Below are 13,795 nucleotides of genomic sequence, written 5' to 3'. Positions count from 1 at the left end.
AGCTCAGCTGAAATCACCAGTGCATGACATACAGCTGGTATTAAAATTAAGTTGTTAAATTGGTATGCAAATATCATACTATCTATCATTCAAGATTCAAAAAGCAGCCAGGAGGACAGGAACCAAAATAACAAAAGGTATGATCTCTAATTGTATCACTAGGCATCCTTTATGTCTCTAATAAAGTACTGGAGCTTAGTTACTGCTGAGAGGAGGAAAAGCTGATAATACTCTGGTTGATGTTGCACTACAAAGGAAGCAGAGAATCTTAATCTGCAGATAAAAGAGACATAAGCTCTAATGAACACATGCTTAAAAAAAAGAACCCCCTCCCAGTCTAATAGCCTGAAGGTATCTTAAGTAAAATGTCTGAGAATGAAAACTGATCTGTTTAATTAATGCTGAGCTCTAATCGTTAACACCAATTACATAACAAAAACTATCCAGGATTCATGCATTAGGAAATTAGATACAGTAGACAAAACAATAATTACAGTGCTGAACATATTTGCTTCTGGAACAGGGTCTAGTACATCTAGGCTTTTGTAAATGCAGGATTGTATCCTTCAACATGAAGACAGGAAGTAACAAGTCCAGAATACATGAAGGGAGACACACACTTCAAATATTGTGGAAGACTAAAGGTACTATAACACACAGAGATTCCAAAAGTGATGAAATAGCAGCATCACGAATGCAAAAGGAGATACAATACCTCTGAGCTGGAAATTGGAGCTGGAAATGACAGAGAACGGCATGAACTTTGAGGAAGTAGGGAATGATTGCCTTGTTCATCAGGTCTTACCCATTCCTGTTGCCTCATGCTGGTTGTGGCTGCACACGGACCCCTTTCAAGGTCATCCTTTCTCTTGGAGATTTTGAGATTGGACCTGTTTTTTTTCTTTTTCCTCCATTAAGAACATATGCTGACCTCTATAGTGAACATTAATGGGGCTCACTATAAAACTTTCAAACAGTGGCACACTTCCACCTTAAGCACACCTTAAGCTGTTTGCCTTCTGCTGGTGCAAAGCTGACAGATGCTCTTCAGATGTAAAAGGCAACCCCTGCCTCAACAACTGCAGCAGCTTTGCTCTCCTGGTAGGGCTGGAACTGCTAACTACCTGCAGTTAAAATCACAGCTCTCCCTTGCACAGCAACAGGTCATGCATCATTTCTGGGGTCCTGCAATCTTGGTTTCTATAGCTGCTCTTAAAAGGTTGGTACAGCAATCTTCACTTCCAAACATCTGCAGTGCACCCTTGCTGTCCCCTCTGCTCCGAACACCCTTGTTCCTATGCACTGCTTTTCCTCCTTTAAGTCTAACAGAAAAGACTGAGCCATCCAAAAACAAACAACCCAAAAGGATAATTTTCTTCTCTGACTCAAACCTCTGCACTGTGCAAAGCTTATCCCTCCTTCTGACTGGTGGTCCCCAGGCATCAAACTTCAGCAATGTCTTTGAGAGATACAATAGTTGATGTTATCAAGAAACTGGTAAGCTGCTGTGGCTGATACATTGTCCTCGAAGCAGTCACTTCCACCCAACCTAACGCACCATCCTGTATCACCTCGCTCACTCCTTTCACAGCTCTTAGACATGCTCACTCAGTTTAGGTCATTTTGCCACAATTGTTTGTGTCAGCTCACTATTTAAGGCAAAAACTCTTCCCCTCCCTTCCTCTATGATTATATTTTCTCTACCTTCCCCCTTCCTCCAAAAAATATCTGAGCAGAATTTGCTCAGTCCATCTCTTCCCTTCTGTTCCTGCTCCCCGTTCGCAGCACAAAAGCTTTCCTTTGTCAGATTTGTTGGCCTGTGACTGACAAGCAATTACAATAAGTAATTTCATTTCAGTGGAAGATAATAAAATGTGATACCATAACTACCCACAGAGCCTCCAAAGTATTCATGTTCACTCTAATAACCTGGTGAGATGCTGTTAATCTTGACAGAGGCTGCCCAGCAGGTGCTGTGTAGCTGAGTCTTCATATTCTTTCACTGTTTGATGATCCTTCCACAGGGAAAACTCCAAGCTGTTAAAATGCAATGGCCCTGATCTATTTTTTAATTACATTTAGTTTATTAGAGGCACAATCAGATGCATAACTAGTCCTGGAGCCTGCCCTACCTCACCAAGAGGGAAACGGAGGTCTGACTCATTTAGGCTCTCACCATCTAGGAAGTGTGGAGCAGTTTCTCTCTGGGAGACAGAGGCATTGAAGGAAACATGCAGCAGAGGGGAAGTTCTCTTGTTTTCAAAAGCACATGATTTTTAACAGATATTTCCCTCCCCTGCCCAGGGACAAACTGCCTTTGTTTTCAGATATTCCTCCTAAAGCCAAGATGTGCCAAGGAAACTTTGCTGCCTATTTGCCATTTGAAATTCAGTCTGCCTGTCCCCTCAGGACCAGAGTACAAATGAGCTGTTTAAGGGTGAGGGGAGAGATACACATGGTGCCAAAGAATTACAGGCCTCCCCTTTAGACTGCAATTGCAGAGTAACCCTTTACCAGCTTTGCAGAAACAACATTAACTTCCCTTGAAACTCCAAGGTGCACAAGGGGAAGAGTAGGGAGAAAGGACATGACAGGAAAGCAAAATTTGCACCAGAAGCACATCCATGTCCCAACAGTAAAATGGTAATGCTCATTCCTCTTTAAAATCCTGGGTATTTCTCAGGACATACATCAACTTGGTGTACATCCAACCTGTGGCCTCCTGCTCCTGAGCAATCCCACCCACAAGAGCAAAGACAAAACCATCCCCTCAGCCCTCATCCTGCCACTGCTGCACAGGGGATGATTGAACATATAGGACCTGCTGAGTCCAGAGAGGAGCTCATAACTGGGGCATGGCAATCTGAACTGTGCCCTTCACACAGACGAGCCTGAATCCCCTGATCTGCTCAGAGAAGGCAGAAGAGAGAGAGGGAGCAGGGTCCAGTCAGACAGGTTTCCACAGCATCAGTGGCACTTTTTGTGACAACCCTGTTTTCAAAATTTCTGTAACCACAAACACACAATAATGGAGGTGAGAGGGCAGAAACCTCTCTTGAAGAGGGCTAGTTCAGGAACTGAAGTGTGAGGATGCTCCTTTTAAAGAGATAAAGCCAGAGGAGCTGCTCCCAGCCAAGAGCAAAAGAATTAAAATACTGCTGTTAAAATTTCCATGTCCACTTGAGAAGCCAGAGTCTAGCTACAAGATAAACTGGAGGGCCAAGATGTTCCTCATTAAAATCCGCCTGGCTGCTGTTCAACAGTGTCTCATTCATGTTAAATCCACAACTGTAATTAAACTGTTTTCCAAGCTCTTGAAAAGTAACTGAAATGCTCAGAAATGCTCTGAGGAAATGACAAAAATAACTATGACGACTGTCTCCATCTTGCAAAGATAATATGCAAAACTCTATCCACCAGCAGGTGGGTTCCAGGCTAAGACCTGTGATACAAGCTCCTCAGAGAGGAAGTTCTACATGGGTCAGATCTCACTCCGTTCCAAACCAAGAGGTGGGAAAGGCATGAGCATCATTTCAGTCTTCTATTCTTCAACCAATACACATCCAGACCCCACTGAATTTCAAGGGAACTCAGTATTCATGGTGGAGAACAGTCTTCTGAAACACACTGCATGTTTGTCTCAGAGAGTTAATTCCTCTGCCCGCCTGTCATTTCTTTACAGCAAATGATGCCTTAGAAGAGAGGAGTAACATACATGTTCAAGATAGCTGAGCTGTTTTTCTCCAAACCTTGTTCAAATCTCAACTACAAAATGTTCCCAGTATTGTCCAGAAATCTATTTATGTTACATCCTTAAACATACTTCCCTTTATTCCAGAGGGTCTTCCTGAGTTTGCATAGTGAAAATGGAAAAAAAAAAAAAAAGAAATTCTGTATTTCCTTAATGTTGAGAACACAGGAAATAAATAACCTTGGGCTTTCTGTCTTCCAAGAAGAGAGGTGATGTAAGAGCAAGCTCAGTGCAGCTGACTTACCTGGGTCCAAACCAACGAGAGAGCCTCTTGCATAAAATAAAAAGGTCAAGAGTATAAAGATGTGATCCCGATGGGGAAGAGAGCCAAGAAAACAGTTCGCTATTTATATAGCTGATTAAATAAAATATAATGAGGGCTAGCTTGGCCCCTTTCCCAGAGTTCATAAACCCACACAAGGAGTCTCCTCTGGGAGCAGTGCAGCCTGACACGTGCCTTATTTAAATCAGGCCATTTAAACAGCTGACATTTTTAGTGTCAGCTTCTGTTTGTTCATACCCTCCCAGCTCTCTCTGAATTAACCTTTCCCGCTGCTGCCTGCCCACTTGCTTCATGTCTTCCCCACCTTTAGACTTAACAGGAATCAAATTAGATAAACCAGAACTACAACAGAATGAGAAGTTCCAGGAAAGCCTTTTCTGTGATTTGTTTCCCAGGTCCTGCTTGCAGAGCAGCAGCCTGCCTCACATGGTCTAGAAAGGTTGGGAGAGCCCAGGTCCCTAGAGTTTGGAAATCCCAAACTGCAGAAGACAAGGCTGTTTTAAGGGAAGCATTACACAGAGCTAATCCAGGTAGGTATTTTTCCTGTTCTCATCAAGCTCTCCAGAACACCAAAGACTCATTTTGCACAACTCCAGCAGGCTGATATGCTCTCTGCTAGAGTGGTACCAATAACCACTGCTCTGCTAAGACTGAGAAACAGATTTTTAGCTCCAAATTGAATCACTTAGGCACAAGCCCACCCTAACCTGTTTCACACCTTTCAGACAGGTGGCTTATATTATATTAGTCCATTTCTGAGGTGGACTTGCCTTCCCATGTCAACATCACCCATATGGACTTGTGGTCCATGTGGTGTGGAGCACAGGGAATCCCTCATTTAGAAGAAAAAAAAATCACATCAGAAAAGAACCTGCAGACACATAAGATGCATAACCACGAATGCTAAGAAGAGTGGGATGGAGAAGCTGTAACTGTATTTCTCCCTGCTTAAGAAGACTCACTAATGTCTGATTCAAAAAACTTGAAGTCAACAAGAGTCTGTGCACTGTCTACAGGAAGCTCTGAATCAGAATTTCTTTTGGGAAGAAGGGGGAGAATTGCAGCGATCAAGAGCTTTCTCTGAAGTGAAACAATTACTTGAACACAAGAGCTAGAGGTAATGAAAGGATGAATGATGATGCACTGCTCAGGGAGACATATACACGTACCCTGTGCAATGTGTTGTGAAGGAGTCACCTTCCTTCCAGGTTGTTTGGGTGTTTTTGCTTTATTCTGATTCCTTTTCAAAAGTTCATTTGCAGGAGCGTAAAATAAATTCTGAAAAAAAAACCTGTCAGCTGTGTATGTGGAAAATTTGTCCATCCAATAAGTCCAAAAGCTAGTCAAACATCACCTCCTAGTTATTTATAATGTTGCAGATATTGACTAAAATATATATTTATTCATACTGATTTTAGTCTGAATTGATGCTCCACATATTCTGCTCACAGGTCTGCTTTACCCTCTTCAGAGGAACACAATGTCAATCACTTTGAGAGGAACGGAGTAAGCACAGTCCTAAACAAACAGACCAATTCTAACAGTGTCAAATGAGGCTGATGGAGAGGAGTTTGTGAGTTTTGTATCAGAGACCCTGGGAAATGTCTCAGGAGTCTTTATTACCCCCATTACAGCAGCAGAGATGGATCTGTGAGATGGAAGGCCATGAACAAAATGCACATAAATACTGTGGAGCTGCCCGAGGTCATGGAATAACTCACAGCATTCTTACCAGACCTGCCAGGTTTACCATATATTTCTCCATCCCTCCTGTATGAAATTCCTTTGAATTGCATCTATTGAATGTCGGGACCAGAATGCCTATATGAAAACTGACCCTCCTGGCTGGTAGTTTTGCATTCACTTAGTCTTCCTTTCAGACAATTATGGCCCCAAATTGGAAAGATCAGAAGAAACTGCTTGAAGATTTCAGCCCATTTGTTTAAAGGCAAAGGGTAAGATCAGTGGAAACTCCCTTTCAGTGTTTAACTAGGGGGGCCTCATGATCTGTGAGCATGCAACATCATTTGCCAATATTATTTGCCACTCCATCCTTCTGCAATAAAAAGGTGGACTTCATCCTTCAACGCCAAGAGCATGGAGAATAGCAGGACTGCCTCTCCTTTACAGCCTTTTAGCTGCCTGCCCTACTTGTCACCTCACAAAGTTCTCTTCTACGACTGACCCAGCAAAGCCTGCCCTGAGCACTGCACAGCTATAATGCTGATCTCACAAGTCTCAGCAGTCAGGGCTGCTGGAAGAAGACTGTGGGATTCAGAAGGAAATTCTGCTCAGAAAAACGGATGGACTCACCTCTGCTTGAGGGCATGGAAGGCACATCCTCATGTCTGAGTAGCTCAACACACCATGCTGTGATATAAATCCTCTTGCTCACCACCACCCAGGATCAGAAACTCCAGACATGAGCACCTGGCAGAAAAAGAATTAAGCAGTGCATAGAAGCTAATTGATCAACTATTTAAAAAGCTTAAACTCTTTAAAGGGATAAAAACACATGTACTTTCATTGGTGTTATGATGCTGTTACTGTTTCATGTCTGCAACACTCCAAGTCTGCATGGGCCCAGAGACACATTTTTTGCTGCCCCAATGTCTGGCAAAATCAGGTTTGGCAAAGTCATGCTGAAGTCTCTGATTTTTTTCCACCTTGCCAAATTAGAGAACTCATGGGTTAAGAGGAAATCTCCCAGTTGTCCAAATACAAAAAAGGCCAAGACCACAGCAGTGCAAAAAGAACAAAACAACAACCACCCACCTTGTCCCAGACTTTAGCCACCAGCCAGCCTGTTTCCTAATGTATGAAGAGATTCTTTTGAATGACCAGCTGAGCCAGATATGAAATAATGACCACAAGGCTATTTTTCTGCTAATTCCCTTACTCATTTACATTCCTTCTCCTTACCATTTCTTCCTCTTGGTTATTCTGATATGTTTTTCAAATGTGTCATAATAAGCAACATTTTCTCTACGATAACCTCCTCTATGCTCCTACTTTTTTTTTTTCTGTCTTCTCTGCCCTGTTATACTTTATAAGGGAAGGATTTTCCTGAAACCATTATCCAGAGCTAATAATCTAGAAACTTAAATGTTTTTAAGAACACTTACCTCCTCCAGGGTGCAGGAGATTCTCATATTATTGAGGGACAGAGGTTATCCTGAACACAAACAAAACAAAATAGTCTGTTGAAGACCATGCTGATTTTCCTCAATTTCCATGCTCCCCTTCTCCAGTATGTTTCATTTTTCCTGGCACCCTGTGGCACTGGAAGGAGGGAAGCTGGTATGAGAGGCATGAAAGAATCAAACGGTATTACCCACCTCAAGTTCAAGCAAAACCTTTGCCAGGCTCTCGCTCTCACTGCAGGGCAGTTACAGCTCTGCAACTTGCCCATTTCAGAAAGGACTGGCAGGATACAAACCCACTCAAGACATCAGTTTGAGCCACTTTCCAATGTCTGACAGAGAAAGAAATCAAGACACATTGCTTTCACCTTCCCTCCTTGAGATGGAGGTAACACCATCTCTGTCTCTCTCCCCACCCCAAGAAATAATATTTCCAAACCCAGACAATGACAGACTATAAATGTAGATTCAGCACCTTTTGGGATGTATCTTGACTTACACATCAGCATAATGGTATTCCTCCTCTAAGGAAAAGATTCTGATAGCCCAGATCAATCTATTCACAAAGGTGAAGAGAACTTCCTTTTAAGCCCTTTAACAAAATTATCTCCGTCATCAGAAGATCAGCAGCAGAAATTGGTTTGTGACTTGCAAATTTGCAGACTCTGCTTTTTTTTTTGGCATGTGTGGTTTGCTTTAAACCTCACTTATATAATGCTTATTTATCACAGCCACATGAGCTAATTCATGTATATGTATTTAGTATAAAAGCATTTGAATTAATGTTCCCGGCTTGTTTACTTTGAAGGACTGAATGCCCCCTCAGGAAGACATATTGATCTTAAAGGAGGCTCTCCTCTGATGAACACTGGTTCTTGCAATATTTATGGCATCTGAAGCCTTTTCTCTACTCTTGATCTTTTGAAAAGAGATCCCAAAGGAGGGTGACAGAGCTCGGCGAGTGGAGGAGGGAGAAGTACAAGAGGGGTCCCTTTGCTCTCAGTACAACGTCAAAATGTAAACAGGAAGGTGATCAAGGACTACAGTAGTTTCTAAATTAAGTATTTAACATGTATATTAATGAATATAAGAAGAAAAAAATCCATTGAGCCAACTTTACAAAGAGTGCTAGGAAGGAAAAAAAAATCTGCACCTTTGCTCAGTTTTGAAGCTCAGTTCTGCTAATTTAGGGCATATCAGCTGTGATTTTGAGGCCAGCCAAAAGAACTGATGTAAATGGAAACATCAGAAAGCAGCCCTTTCACAGTCTAGCACTTGCCATCATTTTAATTACTCCACGTGGACAGATTTATTATTAAAAATAAAATATTAAATACTTTTCTGGTTTCTTCAGAACTGAGATTGCACTGAGACACTGAGGAGTGCACACTTGACATCCATGTGATTTTCTCCCTCCTCCTCTACCCTGAAGGGAAATTGTTGTTCCTGGTCTGTTGTTTTTTTTTTTTTTTCCCATGGCATAGTAAGGACATAGTAAGGTCCAAGGACTAGACCCAGCACTCCAAAGTCTGAGTCAAAATAGGTCACTGATACATTATTTTGTCCATACTCATTTATTCTCTATAGCATTCTGCTTCCTTACCATAAACTGAGGTAATTTCTTCTCCTTTCTATCCCTGGGCTAGTTGTAAATCACCAGGAGCAGGACTCTTGGCTCCACAAGGAGCAAAGGCCAAGGCAGAATGCAAACAGTTTTGCTGCTGGTGTGGTCCCCACTGCCTGGGGAATGTGCCTCCATGCTTTTAACTTGCTTTATCCCGTGCTGTATGCAGCAGGGCTAGCCCACCTCAACCTACAAGTTATCTAGGAATATACCTATGTAACAATATATGCTGAGAGCAAGGTATGCTGCACTGTCACCAGCCTTTCCCTTCACATTCTGTCCCACATGGGAAGTGGGAGTACAGTTAATGAGTAGGAAAACATCTGTTTCTCCCATTTTGAAAGGATGTGCTACAATATTCTGCAAAACAGGTAATAAGCAGAGTCATTTGCACCACTCTGTTGAATGGATGAGGTGTGTGAAGCTGCCAGCTTTGAGCTGTGCCTGCCTCCTCCCATCCCTTAATTTAGAATTTATTTTGTCAGGAAAATCCTTGCTAACCTTAGAAGCCAAGGCTGAGCCATGGCTGGGAAAAGATGAGGCCAGGGGCCAGAGTTACATTGTAAAAGACACAGTTTTCAATTAGAGGGTTTTGTTGCACCTGGCTGAAAAAGAATTTGATGGTAGATTTCAACAAAACAAATTATTCATAGGTGTAATCTGATGGAAAAAGAAAATATTCAGGAAAAAATATTAAGAAAAGGATTTAAAAAGCATTAGATTCAAAATATGTCTGGGAAGTTTGGTTCCTCAAAAGTGACCTGCATCTGACTCTTCCTTGCAGGAACAGAGGATGCACACAAATGGGGTGTCCAAAGAGGACAGTAAGGGGACGATGGAGGCTTTGAAGATCAAGTACAGAATAAAGATAATGACAGCCCCTTCCCAACCAACACCAAGGAGATATACCTGCCTGCTACATTAAGGTGAGCTACCCAAAACAAAATTCTCCCAATAAACTTACCCAGTGGAATGAATTGACTCAAGGTACTTCGGTGACCAATGGCAAAAACTTTTTAAGAAGCTGTTAGAAAACCCATTAGACCCATTAGTGTGTGACTGCACCTTGTGTGCACTCACAGCAATATATATCCTCAGAGCTGTCAGTTGTTTCAAGCTGCATCCTGCAGCTCTGCATTTCTACAGCTCCCCCCACCAAGACCCACCAAGGGGGCTGTAACACTCATATCCAAATTCTCTGTCTGAAACGACCCTCTCAGCTGGGCAAAACGGTCCAGGTCTCTGTGGCTGCAGATCAATGATGGGGTGGGAAAAACCAGAAGCTGTAGGGACAAAGCCTGATGCCTGTCCAATTCAGCACCAGCACTCTCCCTGATTTTGACAGAGCTGGGATTGCTGCATTCATTTTGTTTTGATGTCAAGATGAGGAGGAGTGTTGAGATGTGCTGTCAAGAATTCTACTTGAAGAATTAAAATAGCCCGTTTCAGGTTAGCTTTCGTTTAGTTACTTGTTGCTTCTTGTCAGCAAAGGACCTCTCTGGGCTGGTACAAAGCACTTCCCTGGCTTAGTCACATGGAAGACAGATATCAGAGCACTTCTCTCATCAAAATATTTGCTTTAAGGGGAGATCAGAAAACTGAAACACAGCAGACGTTTAACAGGAGAGATGGGAAAAGTAGTGTTTACCAAGTACTTCAGCACTGGAGAGATAAACGGATATTTGAGCTCATTTCACTACGTACTGTTATTAGTTATATGAAATTAGACTGTCAAACACAGTTTTATAAAATGCAAGGTGAACGTGAGAGGGCAAGAAGGAGAACGAACACACAGGGGACAAATCACTGTCACTCACAAAGGAGTGCCTGGCAGACTAAGAATTAAGTTCACTCCTCAGGGCAAGCCATCCCCAGCTGTTATAAATACATTTTAATGCCCCTGTCAACGTATGGCAAGAAAGAGCCAGCCTTCCCCAACACAGTGTGTCAGGTGTTCTCTGTCATTCAGAGAGCTTGAAAGAGCCACATTTAGATTGCAGTTTTGTCACTTCTCCCTCTAGCAGTGCAAAGGCAGCTTCTCTGCTGGTTGGATGGAGCAGGCAGTGATTCTGAAGCACAGCCAGGCACAGGCTGCTGCTCTGCTCCACCCCTCAGGAAGCAGTGATAGCTGGTCACAGGGGTTGGTGCCCGCTGCTGCCACGCTCACCTTTGCATCATTCCTGCAAACAGGGAGTTTGTTGGACTCCGTCAGTCCCACACTAGGTTGTATTGCAAAATTGTCAATTAACAGGCTGCTTGGCTTTTCTTCAGGGGACTGACAGGGCAGGACTCTGGCCATGTTTGGGTGTCAGGGGAGAGCAGCCCCTCCCCTCTGGCTGACAGGAGACCTTGCTCAACCTCACACTGGGAGGTCTTGCTTCCTGGTAGAGCCATCTCTGAGGGGTGAGGTGAGATCAGACCTCAAGTCCAGAGCAGAAAGCAACAGTGGTCCCAGTCCCCAGAGTATGGAATTACCTCCCTTTTCCCATTAGCCCAGGTCCTTCTGCCTTCCCTAAGCTGTAGCTTCGCTACAAACAACTTTGGAAGCACTGTGAGTCTGACTGGAGCCAGTTTTCTGCTAAAGCTACTGCTTTACCTTTTGTTTCTGAAGAGCCCTGCAGCACTTTCTTCAGAAACTAATGCCAAGAGGGACTTTTCCCCTTGCTGTCAGACAGCTGACAGTGCTACAGCTGCCAGCCCTCAACACCATCTCCAGTAAAATCAGAATCATTGCTGGGGCTCCTGCCAGGCTCCCAAATTGTCTCCGTTTGAGATGAGCAGCTCTCAGATACAGTTCCATCAACCCAAGAGGACTGCAATCACATTCCACCTTGTAAATGCACTTTTGGCTTTCTGCTGCCTTTCAATTCCCTCTGAAACACGAGTTTGGTCCCAGTGATCTCTGAGCAGGTGGGGAATACATGGTAGTTAGCACACAGGAAACCAAGCAGATATAGCCACGAACAAGCAACACAAAGGGAAGGCTCCAAAAGAGGATCTCATTTCAAATGAAAGCATTTTAATGAGACAAATGGGCTACTGTGAGGCAGCCTGCAGCCACTGCCCACCAAAAGAGCCAGGCTTACAGGACAAGACAGGTTTTGTGCTTTCCCTTTGGGCTCAAGTCAATAGTTTGCCCTCTTCCTGGCATCAGGCCAGTGGAGGACACTGCACACCCCACCCTGTACCTCCCAGTTGTACCAGTGCAACAGCTTGCAAACTTTGCTTTAGCCAGAACACTAAAACAAAACCACAAAATCACCAAGCCTCTGAAAGTCACCAAAACCCTTCTCCACCGCAGTGACTGGAGAGTATGGTCCCACAATTACTCAGATGACAATAAGCAGGAGGTGGCAAACTCCATTTTTACTGCAAGGCAGAGCTAGCATCAGCATGTGGCACAGTCTCAGAGCCACAGCCCATTCCCTGGCAGATGTTGCCAAGGTCCCACTATGTCCCTGCTGAGGATGATAGAAGTGTGCTTGCTACTCTTGCATTGCTATTCCTGTCGCTTCGCTGACATGAATATCAGACCTGGTACAAACTGGCATCACCTGCTTCAAGCCAACAGAGAAGATCAGCAACTCTACCAGGTACTGACCTGATCCACAGCAATGCCAGGGCTGAGGGACAGAGTCATCCTTTTGAAAGAGAAAGGCTTTGTTTCTAAGATTTGTTTCCTTCTCCTTTTGTTTCTAAATGGCTCTTGGTTGCCCGCAATCGTCTCAGCAATAGCTCATGTCCTGTAACATGCCAAGGCACTGCAAAACATCTTGGGGAGAGATATTTCACTCAGCTCAGCAGCCCTTAAAGGGAAGTGTCTGCTGTCAGGCGTGTGTGCTCATCACCTGTTGATGCATGGGCCTGTCTGAGCACAGACTGCAGTTCCGCACACGGCCCCTGCAAGAGACAGATTTTATCGGCATTACTGGTGCGGCACTTCTGTAAAAGCTCTGGGATCTCATATTTCTGGAAGCACATGCATGCCATTTACAAACTTACAGCTAGCAGCACCACAACACAGATTACTTAATCCATCATTTCCTGGGAGAGGAAGGCGGCTGCTATGGCACAGGGAGGTTTCTGTTGGGTGAGACCTGGGCATTATCTATAGCAGTAGCTGCTTCAGAGAACACACCCTGCTGTCTAAACTTCAGCTAGAAGGAAACTTGCATCCCCAAAACCTGAGGCCTCATCCTGTCCCATCTTTACCTACACACAGCCAAAGACTTCCACCAGAAATGCCACACGAGTAATTCTGCTTACAGATACTTGAGACACAGAGATCAGTCTCAACAGTTGGCCTTATCCTCCTACATTTGGGGACACAGGACCAAAGTAACATTTTACAAAACAGAGTCTTCCCTGTTTTCAACCATGTGCCATTTTACTGACACAGAAACACAGAAGCATTCAGGTTGCAAAAACTTCTAAGCCCATTGAGTCCAACCATTAGCCCAGCCAAAACTAATAACAAACTCATGAAAATAGAGTATGGTCTAAAAATACTTGCTGCTAGTACCTATAATGAAATACTGACAAGATAAAACTGAAGCTATTTTTATTAGAAAATATTACTGAGTTCTTATGAGGACAGTGTCTAGCAGCTTTAGTTAGGGCAGGACTCAGTTCACAGAATGCATGTTACACAGGGTACATAAATTCCCACTGCAGTCAATATCTTTAGAGGTACAGCCTGAAGGGTTTGCCAAAGAAAGCCTGTTGTTTAGTGCTGCAGAGGACCTGCTGACCAGGGCAGTACACATTCTGTCATGCATGTGTGACAGTTTATATCAGAGCTCCTGGCTCCTGAAGCACTGATTGGTATGGCCTTTCAATATTAAAAGACCTGGGCTGCAGTGTGTCAGACCAGGCTGGGAGTTATTGGATGAGCAAAGGCACAATGCTGCAGGACATTAAAAGGCAAATCATAAAAGAAAAAAAAAAAATAGGATCACTTTAAAGCCTTACAATGAAAATGGTCAAATAAAAGA

The 13,795-nt window shown here is 43.5% G+C and overlaps 1 protein-coding gene across 10 annotated transcripts in view; it reads right to left on the bottom strand.

Annotated features, from left to right (window-relative positions):
- CPS1 (carbamoyl-phosphate synthase 1) overlaps window positions 1-13,795 on the bottom strand; it is a 326,177-nt gene that overhangs the window by 130,411 nt on the left and 181,971 nt on the right. For 9 of the 10 annotated variants that reach the window (XR_001877123.1, XR_001877125.1, XR_001877126.1 and 6 more), the window contains exons 43-44: window positions 7,160-7,316; window positions 6,348-6,464 (exon numbers count right to left, since the gene is read on the bottom strand). The gene's annotated coding sequence lies outside the window, so the exon portion shown is untranslated. Of the gene's footprint in view, window positions 1-6,347; window positions 6,465-7,159; window positions 7,317-12,661; window positions 12,702-13,795 lie in introns of those variants that run through there. The other variant, XR_001877131.1, reaches the window with a different exon arrangement.

The sequence above is a fragment of the Lepidothrix coronata genome, unplaced genomic scaffold, assembly GCF_001604755.1.
Source record: "Lepidothrix coronata isolate B3197 unplaced genomic scaffold, Lepidothrix_coronata-1.0 Scaffold165, whole genome shotgun sequence".
Classification (NCBI taxonomy): domain Eukaryota; kingdom Metazoa; phylum Chordata; class Aves; order Passeriformes; family Pipridae; genus Lepidothrix; species Lepidothrix coronata.
The sequence above is the reverse complement of the archived record's forward strand: the minus strand, read 5'-3'. Positions and strand labels throughout refer to the sequence as shown.